Source organism: Pollicipes pollicipes, unplaced genomic scaffold, assembly GCF_011947565.3.
Source record: "Pollicipes pollicipes isolate AB1234 unplaced genomic scaffold, Ppol_2.1 Scaffold_332;HRSCAF=371_pilon_pilon_pilon, whole genome shotgun sequence".
Taxonomy (NCBI): domain Eukaryota; kingdom Metazoa; phylum Arthropoda; class Thecostraca; order Pollicipedomorpha; family Pollicipedidae; genus Pollicipes; species Pollicipes pollicipes.
Genome location: NW_023596269.1, coordinates 1,748 through 21,113, shown reverse-complemented (window position 1 = coordinate 21,113; position 19,366 = coordinate 1,748). Strand labels below are relative to the sequence as shown.

The following is a 19,366-nucleotide window of genomic DNA, read 5'->3' as shown; positions in this document are numbered from 1 at the left end:
TAGAGTAGAGAACTTCACAGGCAAAGTGTTCCTTATCAAATCCTTCCGTTGTTGCTGGGGCCGTGCCTGCACAGCCTGTCTTCCGGATAAGATTCCCTTCTTCCAACCTACTCGTTACCTATGCGCTGTGCCCTAACCGACCGTTTACCACCCCTGACCAATTATGCTCCTTCGTTTCCCACTCCTTCGCCTTTTCCAGATGTGCAGTGATCGGCCGTGGAAGAGTTTCAGGAACTCTTACATAAAACTTACGATTTTGCGTTGATAATTATAAAACTAGTGTAAACGGAGCTAATTATCTCTAAATGAAGCGCAAGCAGTACCACTGTCTGCCATTTCTTGGAGAATCTACTCGACATTTCGTAAACGTCTTATCCACACCAATAACCATAATTTTCCCAAAAGCTCTACCAGCAAGCCCTATGGGCTTGCCCAGTCCGTCAAGTCCTCCAGCCCACAACTACCATCACCCATTGTTAACCAGTTCTACCTGCACGTTGCCCACCCGTTTGATTTCTACAGTGCTCAAGCTCTCCACTATGGAAAAGTTACAGGAAAGTTTCCGTCCGTCCCGATAGCTCAGTAAGCGTCCGACCTCTAATTCACTCAGTCGCGGCGGGATGAGTTTGAGTTGCTTTGGAAAGTTTCCGTCCGTCTCGACAGCTCAGTAAGCGTCCGACCTCTGATTCACGCGCCCGCAGCGGGCTGAGTTCGAGCTGCTTTTGGCAGTTGCCGTTGGCATCTGATTGGGATGTCCTGCGGGATGTGACAGCAGCCGCGCTCAAGTTCTGGTGACGTTAGAGCTCAGAACGAGCCGTGCCTGCTATTGTTACACAGACAGTTCTGGCCAGAACATTTTTGAAAATATTTTTTTTTTTGTAAATTAAAAAAACCCGGAATATTACGATAGGACGGCGGGGGTAAATGCTCACGCGACAAGCACTGCTTAGCGCAGACACCGATATCAGATATCATCTGATGAAAGCAATCGGACTAAATCTCAAAACTGCGATGAAAACTTGCATTCAACTCGCACCCAAACTTACTGTTTTGGGTTGATAATTTCAAAAACAGTGGGAATGCATGGGAATGAAAATGACAAAAAGGTACACAAACATTAAAATTGTTAAGCATTTATTGGGGGTATCTATATGACATTTCTCAAACGTCTCACCCATGTTGGTGTCATTACTCATCATTTTCCCAAAATCCGTACAAATCTAAACCGTCGCCCAAGCCATATGGGTGCCAACAGCTTGTTCTAACACGTAGTTTCCTGCGGTCGTGCACCCCTTTTCATAACTGTCGAAAAAGTAGCAAAACAGGTAGAAATCACCCTAAAAAATCCATTATTTGATGTTTTGAATGTCCTTTGCACTATGAACATTATCAAAATGACCACAGTTTTTAAGGTGCTTTGCACCTTTAAACATTGCCATGTGTATTCCTCACGCACGTGCATACCGCGGAACATTCGACCGCCACTACTTTAGCTCTAACCGTTCCAACATCGCCAGGTGTTCAGGAGATCTAGAAGCATTTTAAGGTATAAAGGAAGCGTCTGTCAACATAAAGCTTTGCCAATCCTCAACAACCTGCTGCGCAAATAATAGAGGGTTTGAGATTGCTAAAAATAACTTGGCGTGAGTCAAGTGCTGACTCCAATACTTTTCCGTTGCAGTCGTTGCAGATCACAACGTGAGGAAGAGTTCCACTCAACCATCGTACATTCCCTATACCTTAAGCGTAGGTTTGTCCGGAACGCGCCTAGGGTGCATCCCCAGGTCGCAGGGAATGTGCGGACACCCAGTGCACCCACCTGGCTATGGGCTGGGTTTCACATAACCATCTTTCCGGAAAGAAACTTCCATAATGCTTTGGGATAACGAGGCCATTTGCTGAACTTGGAGGCCCTTCATGAATCGGACAAATCCTGTTTTGGATCAGGATGTCCCTCTTTGTATTGCGCACCAGAGGGACCTTTTCTGGAACAGGAAGCCCTGTTTCCGGATAGGGAGGCCCTTTTCTTTGAGCAAAAGCGCCCTTAAATTGGCGAGATGGTGCCTATTCTAAAACACATTTGTCAACCTTTTTGACATGTATATTGAAGCATGCCACAATTTGGTAAGGGAGTGCATACTCTGGTGCTCCTCTCCCTTGGATGCAACACTCCCCACGAAGCTCTCCAGTGAGGGGACCCCATTTTGTCCAAGAGGCCCTGTGAAAAATCATGCCCCTCCCCAGCTCAATATCTGAGGCACCTCCCCTGCGGTTGAGATCTGGTATTTTGCACATGGCCCTGGTATCGTTGATCGTAGGTACATATATGCTGTCCTGGAAAGCTGTAAAATCGTTTCTTGGGTGGCGCACCCACTAAAAACAGCTGCATTATTTTTGACTCCATTGTTAGACTGCAATGCCTTGTGCCGATACAGCCAGATTCAACAGTCTTGCTTTGCCCGCACTGAGACAGGAAATATAAAAATCCAAATTTCCATGAGGCTTTCCTCACATTGAACGGTTGCAAAAATCGACATTCACAGCATTTGAGACAATTTTTTACACGTGTCAAAACTGGTGTTTTAAATCAGCTTCTTTTTGTTGGATCAGTGGATACGGCGAGAGATATATCAAACATACCAACGATATCAGTTATCACAGTGTTTTGGTGACCGTAACCAGGTGCATCACCTAATATGCTTTTGGGGGACCCACCTTGCTGACTTGAGCCCCCTCAATGTTCCTCAACTCCGACCGCCAATGAACATGGTCAAAACAGGGCTACTGGCAGAAAATCGCTCCGAAATACGGGTACGCTAGGTAGCCTAAATACATCACAATTAGCTTAGAGTTTATTCTGTATCACTTAGTATCCTGTAGGTATCATTCACAAAGGTCGTGTAGTTTCATGTGTGTTCATGTTATTCCAACCCCTTTATACGTTAAGCCAGCCTGCATCTAAACCCTGCATGCAGGCAAGCCCGCATTTCTTTTCTGCTGTCACCTGGAGCGGAATAACTAACAATCTATTGGGATATACAACAGCTTTTAAGTTTAAGGCGAAAGCCCTGAGCGTCAGGGCTCAAGGAAACTGCACGAACATCACGGGCATTCCAGTCATTCAGATGCTCGCGTCCCGTCATCAAAAATGCGATACTCTGCTGACATTTTGCGAATTCACTTCCACTTTTGCAGGTACTCCTTGGCCGTGAGCTTGACACATTTTCCGTGGCCCCTCTACGGAAAATGTAACATATGCACATTCTTTTCGGGTCCGATATGTTAGGCTACGTCTTCCTGGATAAAACAGTCCCTTTGCGTCTCGCACAACGTGCCACGAATGACTAACAAAATCTGCTTCAGATGGTCTTATCAAACCGTTTTACTAACATGTTCTCTGTGAAATAATCCCAGTTCTAAGATTCTCACAAAGCTGCAACTTTTGAATAGGCTTGAAATGAGGAGCCATCCTTCCGTAAATATCATGTCAAGCAATGAAAAAATGGTCCTTGACAAGGGGAAAGCAAATGACGGGGCAGAATCCGGGAGAAAATAAACTTTTCACTAGGTCGAGTCAGCCTTATTGGCTGGGCCTCGCGCTCAATCAATTTTAAAAAGTGACACCCTTAACTGTAACCGTACCATCTTTTGCTCAGTTGTAACGACACCTGTGCCCCAATCAGTTGAGCTCATGCTTTGCCGTGTGGATATTTTGAGCCCCGATATTTTGGGTGCCGGTGATTTGTGGATCTGTTTTCGTCATTATTTTACGTGTCCATATTTTGCGGAGCCAACATTGCGCGCCCATGTCTGGCGTATAGATAGTTTGTCACATAATCTGCTAGGACGGTATGGAACTCAAATACGGGTATCGTGACACGCCAATTCATTTCATGCCAAAATTAATCGGCAAGCCTCCAGGCTTGGTGATCTGATACTCGTTGATGAATGTCACCTGCAAGGAAACAGACAAAATAAGTTCCCGCTATATGCAATGCAGTTTGTAGTGCGGGTATGCTCATAAGGGCACGCATGTGCCCACCTCTCCGTGTCATGCTCCCAGCACACGGCACATTCCCCGAGCGCCTGACCTGCTCACCGCTCGCCTCCGTCGACACATCCCCACCGAGGGCCTGACCTGCTCACCGCTCGCCTCCGTCGACACATCCCCACCGAGGGCCTGACCTGCTCACCGCTCACCTCCGTCGACACATCCCCATCGAGGGCCTAGCGTGCTCACCGCTCGTCTCCGGCGACACATCCCCATCGAGGACCTGACCTGCTCACCGCTCACCTCCTGCGACACATCCCCGCCGAGGGCCTAGCCTGCTCACCGCTCGTCTCCGGCGACACATCCCTGCCGAGGGCCTAGCCTGCTCACCGCTCGTCTCCGGCGACACATCCCCACCGAGGGCCTAGCCTGCTCACCGCTCGTCTCCGGCGGCAGCTCGACGACGACTCGGACCAGGCCCAGCTGGACCGCGACGTCGCGCACACACCGGCAGGCGGGGCACTGCAGGGCCGGCGACGCCGCCAGCAGGACCGCCAGCAGCGACACCGCCGCGCGGCGCATCGCTGCCCTCCGGCGGCGCGAGGAGGCGCGTCGGAGCTCTGGCAGTGCGCCCGAGGCACTGACGTCGGCACCCGCCACGCCGTGCCTTCCAGTTGTTGAATGGGGCGTCGCAGCAAGTGTCAGGGTGCGCAGCGGGGCCGGCCAGTGATGGACGACGAAGGACGACTGGCCACTCAGCCGTTACTCAGACGGCTGACTGTTGAGTTCGTTGTTCCGGTGCTCGTTTCACATACGTGCTGTGTTGCAGGCAGCCCGTTGGACATTGCCGTCAAGACATTCTTCAAAAGTCATTGCACGGTGCCCTGTTTCGGCAACGAGTACCACCCGAGCGCCTTTCAGTGAAGTCGACTATCAGGCACCTTTTTGACTGGTCTACTGCGCAAGACAGCTGCTGCAAAGATCAATTTGTCATTTGGAAAATGTCCGACACATGAATGCTGCCAAGGTGTGAAGCTCCTGTTGAGACAGGTGCAATGGAGGTGGAGTTTGCCACGACAAAATGTGAACAGCGGCAAATATACGCACAGTTTCTTTAATTTTTACAGTAGTCGGCTAGTCGTTATGCACCGCAAGCAAGGAAGGCTGAAGGTACATGGTTACGTTCCGTGTCTGCCCATGCGTTTTAGTGCTCTCAGCTCTAATGCGTCATAAACTGAGGGTGGGGTACTGATAATGCACACTGATGAACACTGAAATATATATATATATATATATATATATATATATATATTATATACTTGTGTACCTCCCGAATACGTGAGATAATGTGGTCTGGTAAACTTCGCCACGTTTGTTCTGTTAAATACCGAACCGACACGGCCACGGCCGACCCGTTGTTTGACATTATCCACGTCGCGCGGTGACCTTCGGAAGACCAACTGCATAGACATGACATTTTACCACGTCAACTTTGACATGTACCTTGCAAATATGCATGAGTTGGAGCTCAGTGATTTGGTGAGGTGCGAATCGGGGAGTTGTATATAAGGTAAGGTAGCTTTGGGCCCAAAATGGCACAAATAATGTGATATATACATACCAGATGCTTGCATATCATTTCTGTTTTTTGCCACTGTCTAAATGAAGGCTCAATGTGTATTATATGTTGATTTCGCACCGCGGGATGCAACTTCAGCCGGGCTGGTCGTTTCTGTTAACAATTATCGGTGAGACAAGCCTGAAAATAGTCAACACCTTTTTTAATAGCCGAAACATCAGATTCTTCACCATCTCACCTAATCGGCAAATCTCTACCACTCGGCCGATCCATGCCATTTGGTAAATAAGACTACCCAGTTTCCTAAAGTTATTCGTCTGTTTAAACATTGTTTTCCCTGGGGAGGCGAAATTGCAGGAGCGGGGAGGCATTTTGGGTCATTGGGCAAATGGTCGTCGATTTCTCAAAATGATTTGGAGGGCCGAAGTCTCGGAATTCGCCATAAGGGGATAAAAGCGAAAACTTCTTGGATTTGTCCATTTATTATTTGGATTTACTATAAATATACATATATATATATATATATATATATATATATATATATCTATAGTTATGTATATATATATATATATACATATATATATATAGTTATGTATATATATATAGCTATGTGTATATATATGTATATATATAGTTATGTATATATATATACATATAAATATACATACATATGTATAATATATTTTCATAACTACATGCTCTTTAAAGCTCGTGTGCGTAACCACCGGAATCACATATGAAAGTCTGGCGGTTCGCATCAGCTTCTTACGAACGCATATGTTTTGTAAAGCTGAAAGGGTGAAATTGTCTCTATCTCACACATCCAAAAGCGAAACGCGTGTATAATTTGCCATGATTTGCTTAGTGATTTTTGGTGTATTGATCTATGCATTAAAAAAATAGTGTTCACAACATATGTGGCCATCACAACTCGTTTACGCACGTTCTCAATAAACTGAAGTTCCATCGATAAAGGGTATGCATTTCAGCTAACGTAAAACAAAACAGAGACACTCCTCCATGCACTACTTACGAAAATGGTCTTCAGCCTCTCCTCAAATGGCTTAATTATATGTTCTCCTGTAAAGAACGTCTTTACCCGCACATTTCTTTACAGACGCTTTGCAAGCCTGCTGTGTTTCTGGGAGGGGGGGGGGAGAGGTATTATTCCAAGCCTTTGCGCCTCTGAAGGGAAAGTTACCCCTACCCGCTTTAGTTCGAATGTGTGGCAAATGAAGCCATTTAATGTCAATGTCATGTGCAACACAGTTTAAGTATAAAAGCGTTGCTAATTGAGCTGGCTCTTCAGTGGCCACATGCGATTACACTGATATACCTATACTCGGTGCACAATGGGCTCACACACACAGATGCCCAGCCAGAATCTTGGTGACGGGGAACGGCTCCCTCCTGGTGTAGGGCCCCCATCCCAAAACATTACCAGATATGACCCACTTGATTTCAAGGGGCACGCTTTGCTCCGTTTTGTTTTGATATTAACGCTTCTTACTAAAAGAAGCCAGAGGGCACCGAAATGCAACCATTTCGTTTGCATTTTAAAGTCAATAACCTAAAGGAACAAGGCCTTACATGATAACGTAGGGAAAACACCGTCGCTCTTCATTTTGTACTTGTTCAGTGTACTCTTTCTGAATGATAACACTCAGGGGCTTTGCCAGAATTTTTGCTGTGCAGAGACATTGTGAACGTAGATGAAAGTTCACGTAGATTGAAGATCGAAATGGGGTCATGGATGTACTTTGGCATGCCTAACCCCTGTGTGACTGAGAATCTTACTTAACACAAAAAATATTGCTGACATAGGACCCTCAGTTCGGCACTGTGAGGGCTTGACCGACGCAGGCACACGCTTTGTTTCAGGTGTCCCAACCAATACAACTTGCGGATTCCGAACTTGTCCTTGCTTGGAAAATGGGCCCCAAGGGCTCAGACCGACACGGAATCATTGCTCGGTGCTGGTGCTCCGACCGAAAGAAACCCACATTGTTCCAGGGTATTCCAAATCGACGCAAGAGGCCCTGTGACTGATATTTGGGGGACCAGCTCTGCGGGTCGGGGTCTTTAATGTGACCTATCGTCGGTTCTTCGTGCCCTTTAATCTTACGCTTCATCGTCGGTGCCGAGCGGCGCATCGGGACCCTCTGCGGGACCCCACAAGCCCTACCCCTGACCGATTTGGGCCTCTTGACAATACCCGACCCCTGTCAGGCAATACAATTCCCAGACCGACACAGGGGCTCTTCATTGACTCAGGGGCCCGGCCGATGTAAATAGCGGGCCCGAACTCATATCTGCATAGGAAAAGAGCCCGTGCCCCAGACCAGAGGCTGGAGTAATATGGTGGTGAATCCGTCTCCATCCTATAGGGGTGTACTTTATATAATATGTATATATATATAAATATAAATATATATATATATATATATATATATATATATATATATATATATATATATATATATAGATATGATTTATGATTTGTTTATATTAATGTATGTATAATTTATAATTTATTCATATCAGTATATATATATATATATATATATATATATATATATATATATATATATATATATATATAATCTATAATAACAGGTTTCTCCCGGATTTGACCCACTTTTCTCTGAACGTGACGAAGTTGGAGTGACCCTCCCCTCCCCACCGAATAGGAAACTACATCCCAGCTCTAATACGTTTCCTCGCTCTTTCTTGGTGGGAGATGTTGACCTTGGACATCACTACCAATTTGCTTGGCGTCAATCGTTGGAACCAGGTTCCGGTAATCGACGGAAGGTCGATGTTATGTGGCTTCGGACGTTCTCAAACGTGTACAGCCTCGGGAGTAGAGTGCAAGTTGATAGGCGGAAATATTACAGGCTGCTATGGAAACCACCGGCTGATGGCCGCAAGGCGGGTTGCAACTCAGCACTAACACTAGGCATGTTGTCGGGCAATTGCCGCCATCGGTTTAGTCAGCTGATGTCGATGGTCAAGTTTACTTAACTGCTCCATCAAATATTTACGCCTGAGTGGAGGTCGGTACATTGCAACCGTTCTTCTAAATGTAAACGGCTAATAACTGCGTCGCGTTTTTTGGGTCCTAATTTCAACCAGTTTTTCATTTTATGATTTCGGAACAAAGTCACGCAACTTGCTGCAGTCTGTAGAACATGAAACATCGCTAATTAGATCAGACAATAGCACAAAAATAAGCCAAAGTCAACAAGATGTACCAATCGTGTAACGAGAATTATGCATCATGCCGAAAAAAACAGAAAATTATAATCTGAATGTGACACTCCAATTTAATCTTCTTGTATGCTTGACATATGACATAATTAAGAGAAAACTGCTATATAACTGATATGTTGGCCTCTTAAAAAGGAATTAAGATGACATCTAATAATTATATTCGTGATATTCGTTAAGTAAGTTGTGTTTTTGATAGCAATACAACTAACCTACTACCATTTTGATAAGCTATAACCATTTCCGATAAGAATGCAACTAAATTAACGAACATCACGTATATAATTATTGTAGGGTGGTCATCTTAATTCCCTTTTAATACATGCCATGCCTTACATTGCACAAGCTCTGTACCATCTTAAAACGTTGATCTCTCATTGTTCATACCCTGCTTTACTTCGGCGCCAGAAGGTTTTGTGGCCAAACTCACCGTTGGGAAAGGGCAAATTGGACATTGAGGGGGGCGGGGAGAAGGGAGGGGAGCGGGGGGGGGGGGGGAGTTGCCCACCCAAAGGAATACAAATAGACACCTATAGGGCAGGAATCTGTCTCCACTGTTTCGATGACAAGATACGGCGAGGCCTAAACTGGTCATAATTTTGAATTTGAAGCAATGGCCCATAGTGCGCCAAGTTTTCTATATGCATTCGCCAACTGTTTTCCAAGAGATAAGTTTTCTTTTGATTTAAGTAAAGCAAACGAAAGCCTCCAATACCACCTAGGAAAAATAATAAGACAAAAACAAAACAAAAACCGAGATTTCTCCTGTAAAAAAGCAGAACACAGGAGCAAAGCTTTCTTTGAGATATTCTCTTCCGAGCTCTGCTTCCGCCCGCCGCCAGCGGACTCCTCCCTGGATCGGCTGCCCGTCGGTGATGGCCGCCACCCGCATGACTGACGGAACTGACTGTATGACTGCTCTTCTGCATGGTCATTGATCAGAATCACTACTTGTTGGTATGTGAGGCAGAAGGGACGCTTGCCACAGTACCTGTTTATGAATCGTCTTCCCTTACACCACACCACAACGGAAAATATACTTTCGCGGAACTGCCTGCCTTATGGATAAATTGGTCCCTCGGGCACTCATTTACTCTCCCACAACAAAGTCGACTTGATTCACCTTTGTATGTAGGCTGAGGGTACACACGCTTCTCTTGAATAAGTGGCGCAACCATATCTGCCTTACGCGTTTAGCGTAACCCGGTATTTTAAAATAGTTGGTGTTTCACGTATAACAGGCTTTTCATGCACAGTCCGTCAAATTGTCATTAGTACTACGCTGTCTGACTGGGAATTCAGTCGTTATTTTAAATGCCTCCCAGGATACGTGCACCTTCTGTAATCTGCATTCATATACGATTTGCCTGACGAATTTTGTCCCGATAGCTCAGGAGGTTAGAATGTCTGCCTTCCGATCCATCGTCTATGACGGGCTGGGTTCAAGCCGTTTTAGGCGTTCGCTTTTGACCTTGACAGACATGGCACACCGCTGGTGGCAGCGGCCGCACCAAGGGTCAGGTGACGTCAGAGGGCAGGACGGACCGTGTTTAGCATTGCACCGTTATAAACTTTTGCCACCAACTTCTGCCGTCCACCTGGAATTGCACAATCAGATGGTGGGATTCAGGGCTCACACAAGAACTGATTAACGTATGCTCTGATGCCAGAAGGACATACATTAAAAAATCAGATGAAACGTTGGATAGCCATGAAATTTTATTATTATCATCATCGTAACATTTTTTAGGAATTTCATGAAGCGACCTGCAGAAGGGCTGGCTAAACAATAATAACGCTTTGGACTGCCATTTGATGCTTGCCGTTCAATTAAATGATTACTGCCGTTCACTGAGCTTTCACTTCAAAGAACATAATTGCAGTAATCCACCAACCGCCGACCATGTAGATCTCAGACATTGTGAGATTACGATTCAGTAGTTGATCATTGGGGTACACATCACTCCGAATATCTACATTGACGCCAGTTTCCGGAGTCGTGTCCAAGTGATTCAGACAAACAATTTCAGCATGTGGGGAGCACTTGGTGTTGGGTTACTGAGGTGGCCGATTGCTTGACCTGGTAGGTGCCCATTGGCGGGAGGCACGGCTGTTCGAGGTGACCGCGTCATTGCCTATGATTGCGCATAAAATGTTACACTGTATGGTTGCAGGCAAAATTGTCTGACGAAAAGCGCATAGTAGAGGTGTTTAACAACTATCCTGATTTGAGCCTTTTAAAAGGACGAGCTTCTGGGAACGGAGCTCACGCTAAGCAGTGCTTGTTGTGTGAGCCCTGACCTCTACCATCCGATCGCGCTAATCCAGGTCCGTCGCAGAATTCAGTGGCAAAATGTTGGCTTGCCGCGACGCTCGGCACGGCCCGTTCTTGCCCTTTGACATCTCCTAACCTTTAGGGCGACCGCTGCCACCGGCGACAGGCCATGTCTGCTAGTAGCCAAATAGCAAGCGCCTGAAATGATTCGAAACCATCCCGCCACAAGTGGGTGGATCGGAGGGCATGTGCTCTAACCAACTGAACTATTGGAACGGACGTTTGTTGGCAAGCAATTTTCACCATTTGCCACAATCTGCTTGTTATCACAGGACGCCGCATCGTGTCATCTATATTAGCGCATCGCACACGCTGTTTAGCACGTCTGTGACATATTAATCTTTAACTCCATGAATCTACGCTGAGTGGACTGTAAGGAGGCATGCATAGGAGCCAAGGTTAGGTAAAACGACAGAATGGAGCCTCCGGTACTAGAAAAGCTTAGAAGTTGCCCATAAATATTTCCGTTTGCCGTACATGGTAAGATGAGATGCTGCCATTTATCGCATGAATCAATTGCGTCCAGTGCGGTTTGAGAAAGATGGCTGGTGAACTAGGTAAATCGGCATGCATATTTAAGGCAGTATAAAAACACGTTAAGTACTACTTAGATCTAAAAAAAGTGTATTTGTATGTGTGCGAGTGGGGGGGGGGGGGAGGGGCAGTTAACGTTGCTGGTCCCCACCTTGAAAAGGGGGAGGGGTGTGGTCCCCCTATTCCTACGCCATGACCTGGGTGTGACCCATGCCACCCCATACTCATCCCCGCATCACTGTCGTGCTTCGGCGAAAGACGCCCTTTACGCGGAGATGAACTTTATATGTCAACAACAGGTGCCACTTCACGGGGGAGGGGGCGCCCACACGACAGGCGTCACAGCGCCATAACCGATAAAGGCTCGGCGCCGTCTGCGCCGCTGTGTCGGCGCCGCCGCATCCACCAACGTAAGGTAAGCGTGGCCGAAGCCAGCCGGGTCCGAGGTGAAATGCCAGCCCAGTTCCATGTAGTCACGGCTGAGTGGGGTGCTGGACGCCTCAAATCAGCTGGCCTTCTGGCTAGGCTTGTAAAAGTGTAAAATGCTAACTCACTGCTGGCAGAGTTTGTGTTTGGCTCAATACTTGTTTTTGGAGGCAGAAATGTGGATGTATGTTTTCATGAATGTGAGTTGTCGGGCAGTTTGAGAATGTAAAACTTGCTACCAAAACTCCCTTGATAGCTCACGGACTCTTCCAGCCTGGCTGTTTCTTCACCGATCGTAGCGCCCCCTACAACTGACCCAACACCTGACAGTACCCTCCCAGCTGTGCTGGCACTGACATTGTAGCTGGGAATATTGGATAATGGTGTCCATTATTACACCTAGGTATACTGAAAAAGAGAAAATATAGACGTCTGTTAAACGCCATTGAATTTCCTGTAAGTTCCGATTCTTCTCTTTCATCATAAGAAGTTGATTTTTTTAGCAAATCATTATACAAATATAACGTTGCAGGAATATTACTCGTAACGTGCCTTGGTTACAAAAAGAAGGTTTTTCCACGCAAAAGAACACCGTTCACTTCATATTGGCATCCGTGAATTTACATGATACATTTACAAAATTTTCTACTGACATGCAACGATAAAAAACAGAGCTGCGTCGCCTTCATGCACCTCATTTGCATAAGCAGGCAAGGCATATGCCCTTTACCTGCAGCTGTCCCCCGGCCGGCCACAATAGTTGAATCGCCGGCAGCGAAAGGTCAATTGCAAATCGTGGCAGCTGACGTAGTGCACTATATACCGGAGCCTCACGAAGTGTGACATACTTAGGCTCATCTGAGGTATGCCAGAACGGAAAAATAGGCTGCTGCCGCGACCATCAGTGACGGAATTAGAGGGCAAGCTGGCGGGCGGGGGCATGCCCCCCCCCCCCTTTGGGGCTCTAGCCGGTGTTGGGTAGGCATGGCTGACTGGACGGTCGCAGTTTTTAGCACAAAACGCAAAAAACTGACGTCTTTGGGTCTGCTGGCGACTAGAAATGACCACAAGTGAAAAGAAAGGACCTTTAAGTAGACAAAAATAATTTTTCGCTGACTCAGAGGGTGCAGCCTGGGTAGGCTTTAGGGCCCGTTACGTTGTCCAGGGGCTATACACTGCCGCCGCGAACCCTTTATGTGCACTTGCCGGGGCACTCTGAACGCTAAGGATCCTAAGAACACTTGCCGGGGCCCTATATACATGTTCACTCTTAAACCGGTCAGCTTGAATCGGTCAGGAACGAACTGGCATACCCGCCGATTCATTCTTGACCGACCAAGATCCCTCCCGGATTCTTCCCATTTGCCCGAGAGGTTCTATACGCTATCGCCGCAGGGAGGGGGACATATGTTACCCTTACGGGACAGTCTCGGATGCCCCCGACGTTGTATGACCAGCCCCTTGGCGAGACCCGGCGCTGACCGACCATGATGGGCTGATGAGCACCTTGCACCACTGAGCACCGTCTATTGACGCAGATACGCAGAACAGAACACAGAAGGCATTGCATTCTCACTGCATGCATGTGGCTGACAGATATGCTGTTTTTACGTCGATCGCGCAATGTGCTATGCATCTAGGTATGTTCATTTGCGTACACTGCCACTAAAAGTACTGTGTCGGGCAGAAACGGGAAGATTGTCGGCAATTAATATTTCTACATGCCAGTTGTACTCGTTGAGTTCATGACGTGTTCGACACGTCCCAGCATTGTGCGGTGCCCATATCCAACGTCTCAATATCTTCCCACCCATTTCAGATGCCACCATGCCCCTCAGCATGTTCATCGGGCTCGTTGTGCTGCTTGTCGTCTTTTATCCGGAACAAACAATTCTCACTTCAAATCCAAGCCCCACACTAGACGACACCGTTATTTTGTCATCCCTTTTCAAGACAATCTCTCCGCAAGACCGGTATACAACCGCTCAGTACAGCTGTGCTAACGTGAGTCCATGTATACGAGCCCTTCCCACGGAGAAGCTTCTACGACGATATCGCCGAAGTGCATCACCCAGACATCGTCGCAGACGTCGAAGACATAGGCCCAGACGTCGAAGATATAGGCCCAGACGTAGACGACATAGGCCGAGGCGCCGTAGACACAGGTCCAGGCGCCATCGGCACAGGCCCAGGCGCCAGCGACACAGGCCCAGACTCTATCGACCGAGGCCTAGACGTCATCGACATAGGCCCAGGCGCCCTCGACACAGGCCCAGGCGCCATCGACACAAGCCCAGACGCCATCGATCGAGGCCCAGACGTCATCGATGCAGGCCCAGGCGCCCTCGACGTAGGCCCAAACGCCCTCGACGTAGGCCCAAACGCCCCCGACGTAGGCCCAACCGCGGTCGACGTAAGCCCAAACGATCTCGACGTAGATCCAAGCGCCCTCGACGTAAACCCAAACACCCTCGACGTAGGCCCAAACGCCCTCGACATAAGCACAGACGTCCTCGACGTAAGCCTAGACGCCCTCGACGTAAGCCCACCCCCCCTCGACGCAAGGGTAGAAAACACAAAGGTCGGAACAGTATACGACGAAATGGACGCAAGAGCAAAAAACGAAATTCATCCAAGCGTCGGCGAAGACTGAGGCAAAAAAGGGGTCGGAGAAATAGGCTACGACAAACTAATCAAACAAAACAAAATAGAAAAGGTATAACGGGACGGAGACAGAAAAATACGAGGGGCGTACTAGCTAGGGCCGCCCAAAGGATCAAAACATTCTTCGCTGATCTGAAGCGATCCCCTTCCAAAAAGACAGCACAGTCAAAGCCCAGCGTTGGCAATAGAACAAAAAACAAACAGAAGGCACCACAGGGCGACAATAAAAAAGGGGCGAAAGGACTACCTGAAACTAGCATTTTAGGCAGAGTTCAGAAATTCTTGAAAAGACTGTTTCGAAATTCTATGGTTCAGAGGGGTAAAAACAAAGACGACGGAAGGTCAAAAAATATCCCAGGTCTAAATGGCAAAAGAACATCAAGTTTTCCGGCAGACCAAGACGAAGAACCGGAAGGAAATGGCGGAGGAAGTCCGATCACCTTCAGCTTCAACTTCGGAGGAAACCCCGGTGGCGATGACCCATCCCCGGCAGCGCCTGAACCCAACTACCCTCCTGCGGCAGAGCCTGAACCTTATTACACTCCTGAAGCAGAAACAGAACCACAAACATCGGAACCGGATGCAACCGAAGAACCGACATCTGATGCAGAAGCTGATCCGGCCGATGCCGTGGAAACGGAACCCGACAGTACTGACGCCGAAGAAACAGAAGCCGCTGAATCCACGAATGCAGATGGAGACAAACGGAACAAAACTGGCAGCGCAGGACTGACCAGCATTAGAAATTGCTCGACGCATAAAGTCTGCGACAAAATTAAAACCTGTCATGAGGCAAACAGGACACCAGATGGAAACCAGACGACTTTGGCCGAAAATAACATCACTCGGTGTAATGAGACGCGCAAACCACCTGCAGGGCAAACACACGCTCCGCTGATGGCGCGGCGAGATCAGACCACGAAAACAAACGGCTCCCGTCAATCAGATCAGGCGGCCATGATACGGTCACTGCAGATATTGATCAACAAATACTTAAAAGAGCTCGGATATGAGCAGTAAGATCGTTGTGAAGCTTACCGCCAGCAAGACATTGCAGCCTCAAAAGAAACCGTTTTGTGTGATGAGCGTCAGGCTGTGACCAACTGCACGCTCTGCTAGTTGTAACTATGCATTTAGCATCTACAGCTAGCTGTACTCGTTGAATCCATGACATGTTCGAAACGTTCCAGTATTGTGTATTGTCCATATCCAACGTCTCAATATCTTCTCACCCATTTCAGATGCCATCATGTCCTTCAGCAAGTCCATCTGGCTGGTTGTACTGGTAGCCGTCTTTTATCCGGAACAAGCAATTCTCATTTCAAATCCAAGCTTCACATCAGACAACGCCGTCATTTTGTCATCTCTTTTCAAGACAAATTCTCCGCAAGAGCTGCACCCAACCGCTCAGTACAGCCATGCTAACGTGAATCCATTTCTACAAGCCCTTCCCACGGAGAAGCTTCTACGACGATATCGCCGAAGTGCATCACCGAGACGTCGTCACAGACGTCGAAGACATAGGCCCAGACGTCGAAGACATAGGCCCAGACGCAGACGACACAGACCCAGGCGCCATCGACATAGGCCCCGGCGCCATCGACACAGGCCCAGGCGCCAGCGACACAGGCCTCGACGTCGACGTAGGCCCAAACGCCCTCGACGTAGACCTAAACGCCCTCGACGTAGGCCCAAACGCCCTCGACGTAGGCCCAGACGTCCTCGACGTAGGCCCAAACGCCCTCGACGTAAACCTAGACGTCCTCGACGTAGGCCCAGACGCCCTCGACGTAGGCCCAGACGCCCTCGACGTAGACCCTAAACGCCCTCGACGTAGGCCCAGACGCCCTCGACGTAAGCCTAAGCGCCCTAGACGTAGACCTAAGCACCCTAGACGTAGACCTAAACGCCCTCGACGTAGGCCCAAACGCCCTCGACGTAGGCCCAAACGCCCCCGACGTAGGCCCAGGCGTCCTCGACGTAGGCCCAAACGCCCTAGACGTAGACCTAAACGCCTCGACGTAGACCTAAACGCCCTCGACGTAGGCCCAAACGCCCTCTACGTAGGCCTAAACGCCCTCGACGCAGGCCCAGACGCCCTCGACGTAAGCCCAAACGCCCTCGCCGTAGGCCCAAACGCCCTCGACGTAGGCCCAAACGCCCTCGACGTAAGCCCAGACGCCCTCGACGTAAGCCCAGACGCCCTCGGCGTAGACCCAAACGCCCTCGACGTAGGCCCAAACGCCCCTCGACGTAGACCTAAACGCCCTCGACGTAGACCTAAACGCCCTCGACGTAGGCCTAAACACCCTCGACGTAGACCCCAAACGCCCTCGACGTAGGCCCAAACGTCCTCGACGTAAGCCTAAGCGCCCTAGACGTAGACCTAAACGCCCTCGACGTAAACCTAAACGCCCTCGACGTAGGCCCAAACGTCCTCGACGTAAGCCCAAACGCCCTCGACGGAAGCCCAAACGCCCTCGACGTAGGCCCAAACGCCCTCGACGTAAGCCTAAGCGCCCTAGACGTAGACCTAAACGCCCCCGACGCAGACCTAAACGCCCTAGACGTAGACCTAAACGCCCTCAACGTAAGCCCAAACGCCCTCAACGTAAGCCCAAACGCCCTCGACGGAAGCCCAAACGCCCCGACGTAAGAGTACAAAACAAAAAGGTCGGAGCGGTAAACGACGAAATGGGCGCAAGAGCAAAAAACGAAATCCATCCAAGCGTCAGCGAAGACTGAAGCAAAAAAGGGGTCGGAGAAATAGGGTCACCACAAACTAATCGAACAAAACAAAATAGAAAGGGCAGAACGAAAGGAAAACCGAAGAAGAAGAAGAGCGTACTAGCTAGGGTTGCTCAAAGGATCAAAAAATTCTTTGCTGGTCTGGGGCGATCCCCTTCCAAAAAGACAGCACAGTCAAAATCAAGCGTTGGCAACGGAATAAAAAACAAACAGAAGGCGCCACGGGTCGGCAATAAAAAAGAGGCGAAAGGAAAGCCTAAAACTAGCATTTTCGGCAGAGTTAAGAAATTCTTGAAAGGACTGTTTCCAAGTTCTAAGGTTCAGAGGGGTAAAAACAAAGGCGACGGAAAAGGGTCCAAACATATTCCAGGTGTAAATGGCAAAAGAGCATCAAGTTTTCCGGCAGGCCAAGATGAAGAGCCGCAAGGAAATGGCGGAGGAAGTCCGATCACCTTCAGCTTCGGCTTCGGAGGGAACTCCGGTGGCGATGACCCATCCCCGGCAGCGCCTGAACCTTATTACCCTCCTGAAGCAGAACCTGAACCTGATTACCCTCTTGAAACAGAACCTGAACCTGATTACCCTCCTGAAGCAGAAACAGAACCACAAACATCGGAACCGGATCCAACCGAAGAACCGACATCTGATGCAGAAGCTGATCCGGCCGATGCTGTGGAAACGGAACCCGACACTACTGACGCGGAAGAAACAGAAGCCGCAGAATCCATAAATGCGGATGGGGACAAACGGAACAAAACTGGCAGCCCAGGACTGACCAGCATTAGAAATTGCTCGACGCATGAAGTCTGCGACAAAAATAAAACCTGTCATAAGGCACAGAGGACACCAGATGGAAACCAGACGACTTCGGCCGAAAATAACAACACTCGGTGTAATGAGACGCGCAAACCACCTGCAGGGCAAACACACGCCCCGCTGATGGCGCGGCGAGGTCAGACCACGAAAACATACGGCTCCCACCAGTCGGATCAGGTGGCCACGTTACGCTCACTGCAGATATTGATCAACAAATATTTAAAAGCGCTAGAAGATGAGCGGTGAGGTCGTTGTGGAGCCTACCGCCAGCAAGACATTACAGCCCCGAATGGGACCGTCTTGGTGTGATGAACGTGAGGCTGCGACGGACTGCGCTGGATTGAACTAATTTGTGTCTGCCTGTTCGGTGGAGTCGAACGTTCACAAAAATACACACAGATTGACATGTTTAAAGTTCACCAATTGTGACACTTGGCAGATGTCTGCTGCTGGAAGCCAAGTGAAATCCGTAAATAAGAGCGGAACATTTGAATTCGGGTCACACGAATATTCGACGGATATTTGGATCCGGTGAATGTTTGAATAGCAAGGTCCGTATGCTGGAAACATTAGACAAGCTACTGAAAAAGCAGAATGTTTTAAAAATATACTCAAGGTCACTTTTGGGCCCAGTTGGCAGCAAAACGTTCGATTGCCCCTGTGGCCGAAGGCATGACTTCCGGTATTTGTTGTCATTAACGCCTGGTTTTAGTTTAAGAGAGCGCGAACTGCACCGCGAACTGCGAACTGACCGCACTGGTGAGGTGACTCCTGAATGAGAATGGCATACCAGAGCGCAGAAACACTGCAGGGCTACGATCGGATATCCTGCAATGCGGTACACGCCATCAGTTTCAGGAGAACAGTCCACAGTTTGGTGTCGTGCACTGAAAAAATGCGATAGTCTTGGTGCTTTCCGTCGCGTTGTCTTCTGATGTTGTAAAAGTGGTAGATTCAGTGCTGGCCTTCGATAGTGGGCCTTGTTCGTGACTCTACGTCATCG

At 48.4% G+C, this 19,366-nt stretch overlaps 1 long non-coding RNA gene across 1 annotated transcript; it reads left to right on the top strand.

The window, feature by feature from the left end:
• The first annotated feature begins 5,537 nt into the window (after positions 1 to 5,537).
• Positions 5,538 to 16,553, top strand: LOC119091173 (uncharacterized). Its single transcript, XR_005093364.1, has 3 exons — positions 5,538 to 5,561; positions 12,009 to 12,124; positions 16,041 to 16,553. It is a non-coding gene; the product is annotated as an uncharacterized LOC119091173 (long non-coding RNA).
• The last annotated feature ends 2,813 nt before the right edge of the window (positions 16,554 to 19,366 follow it).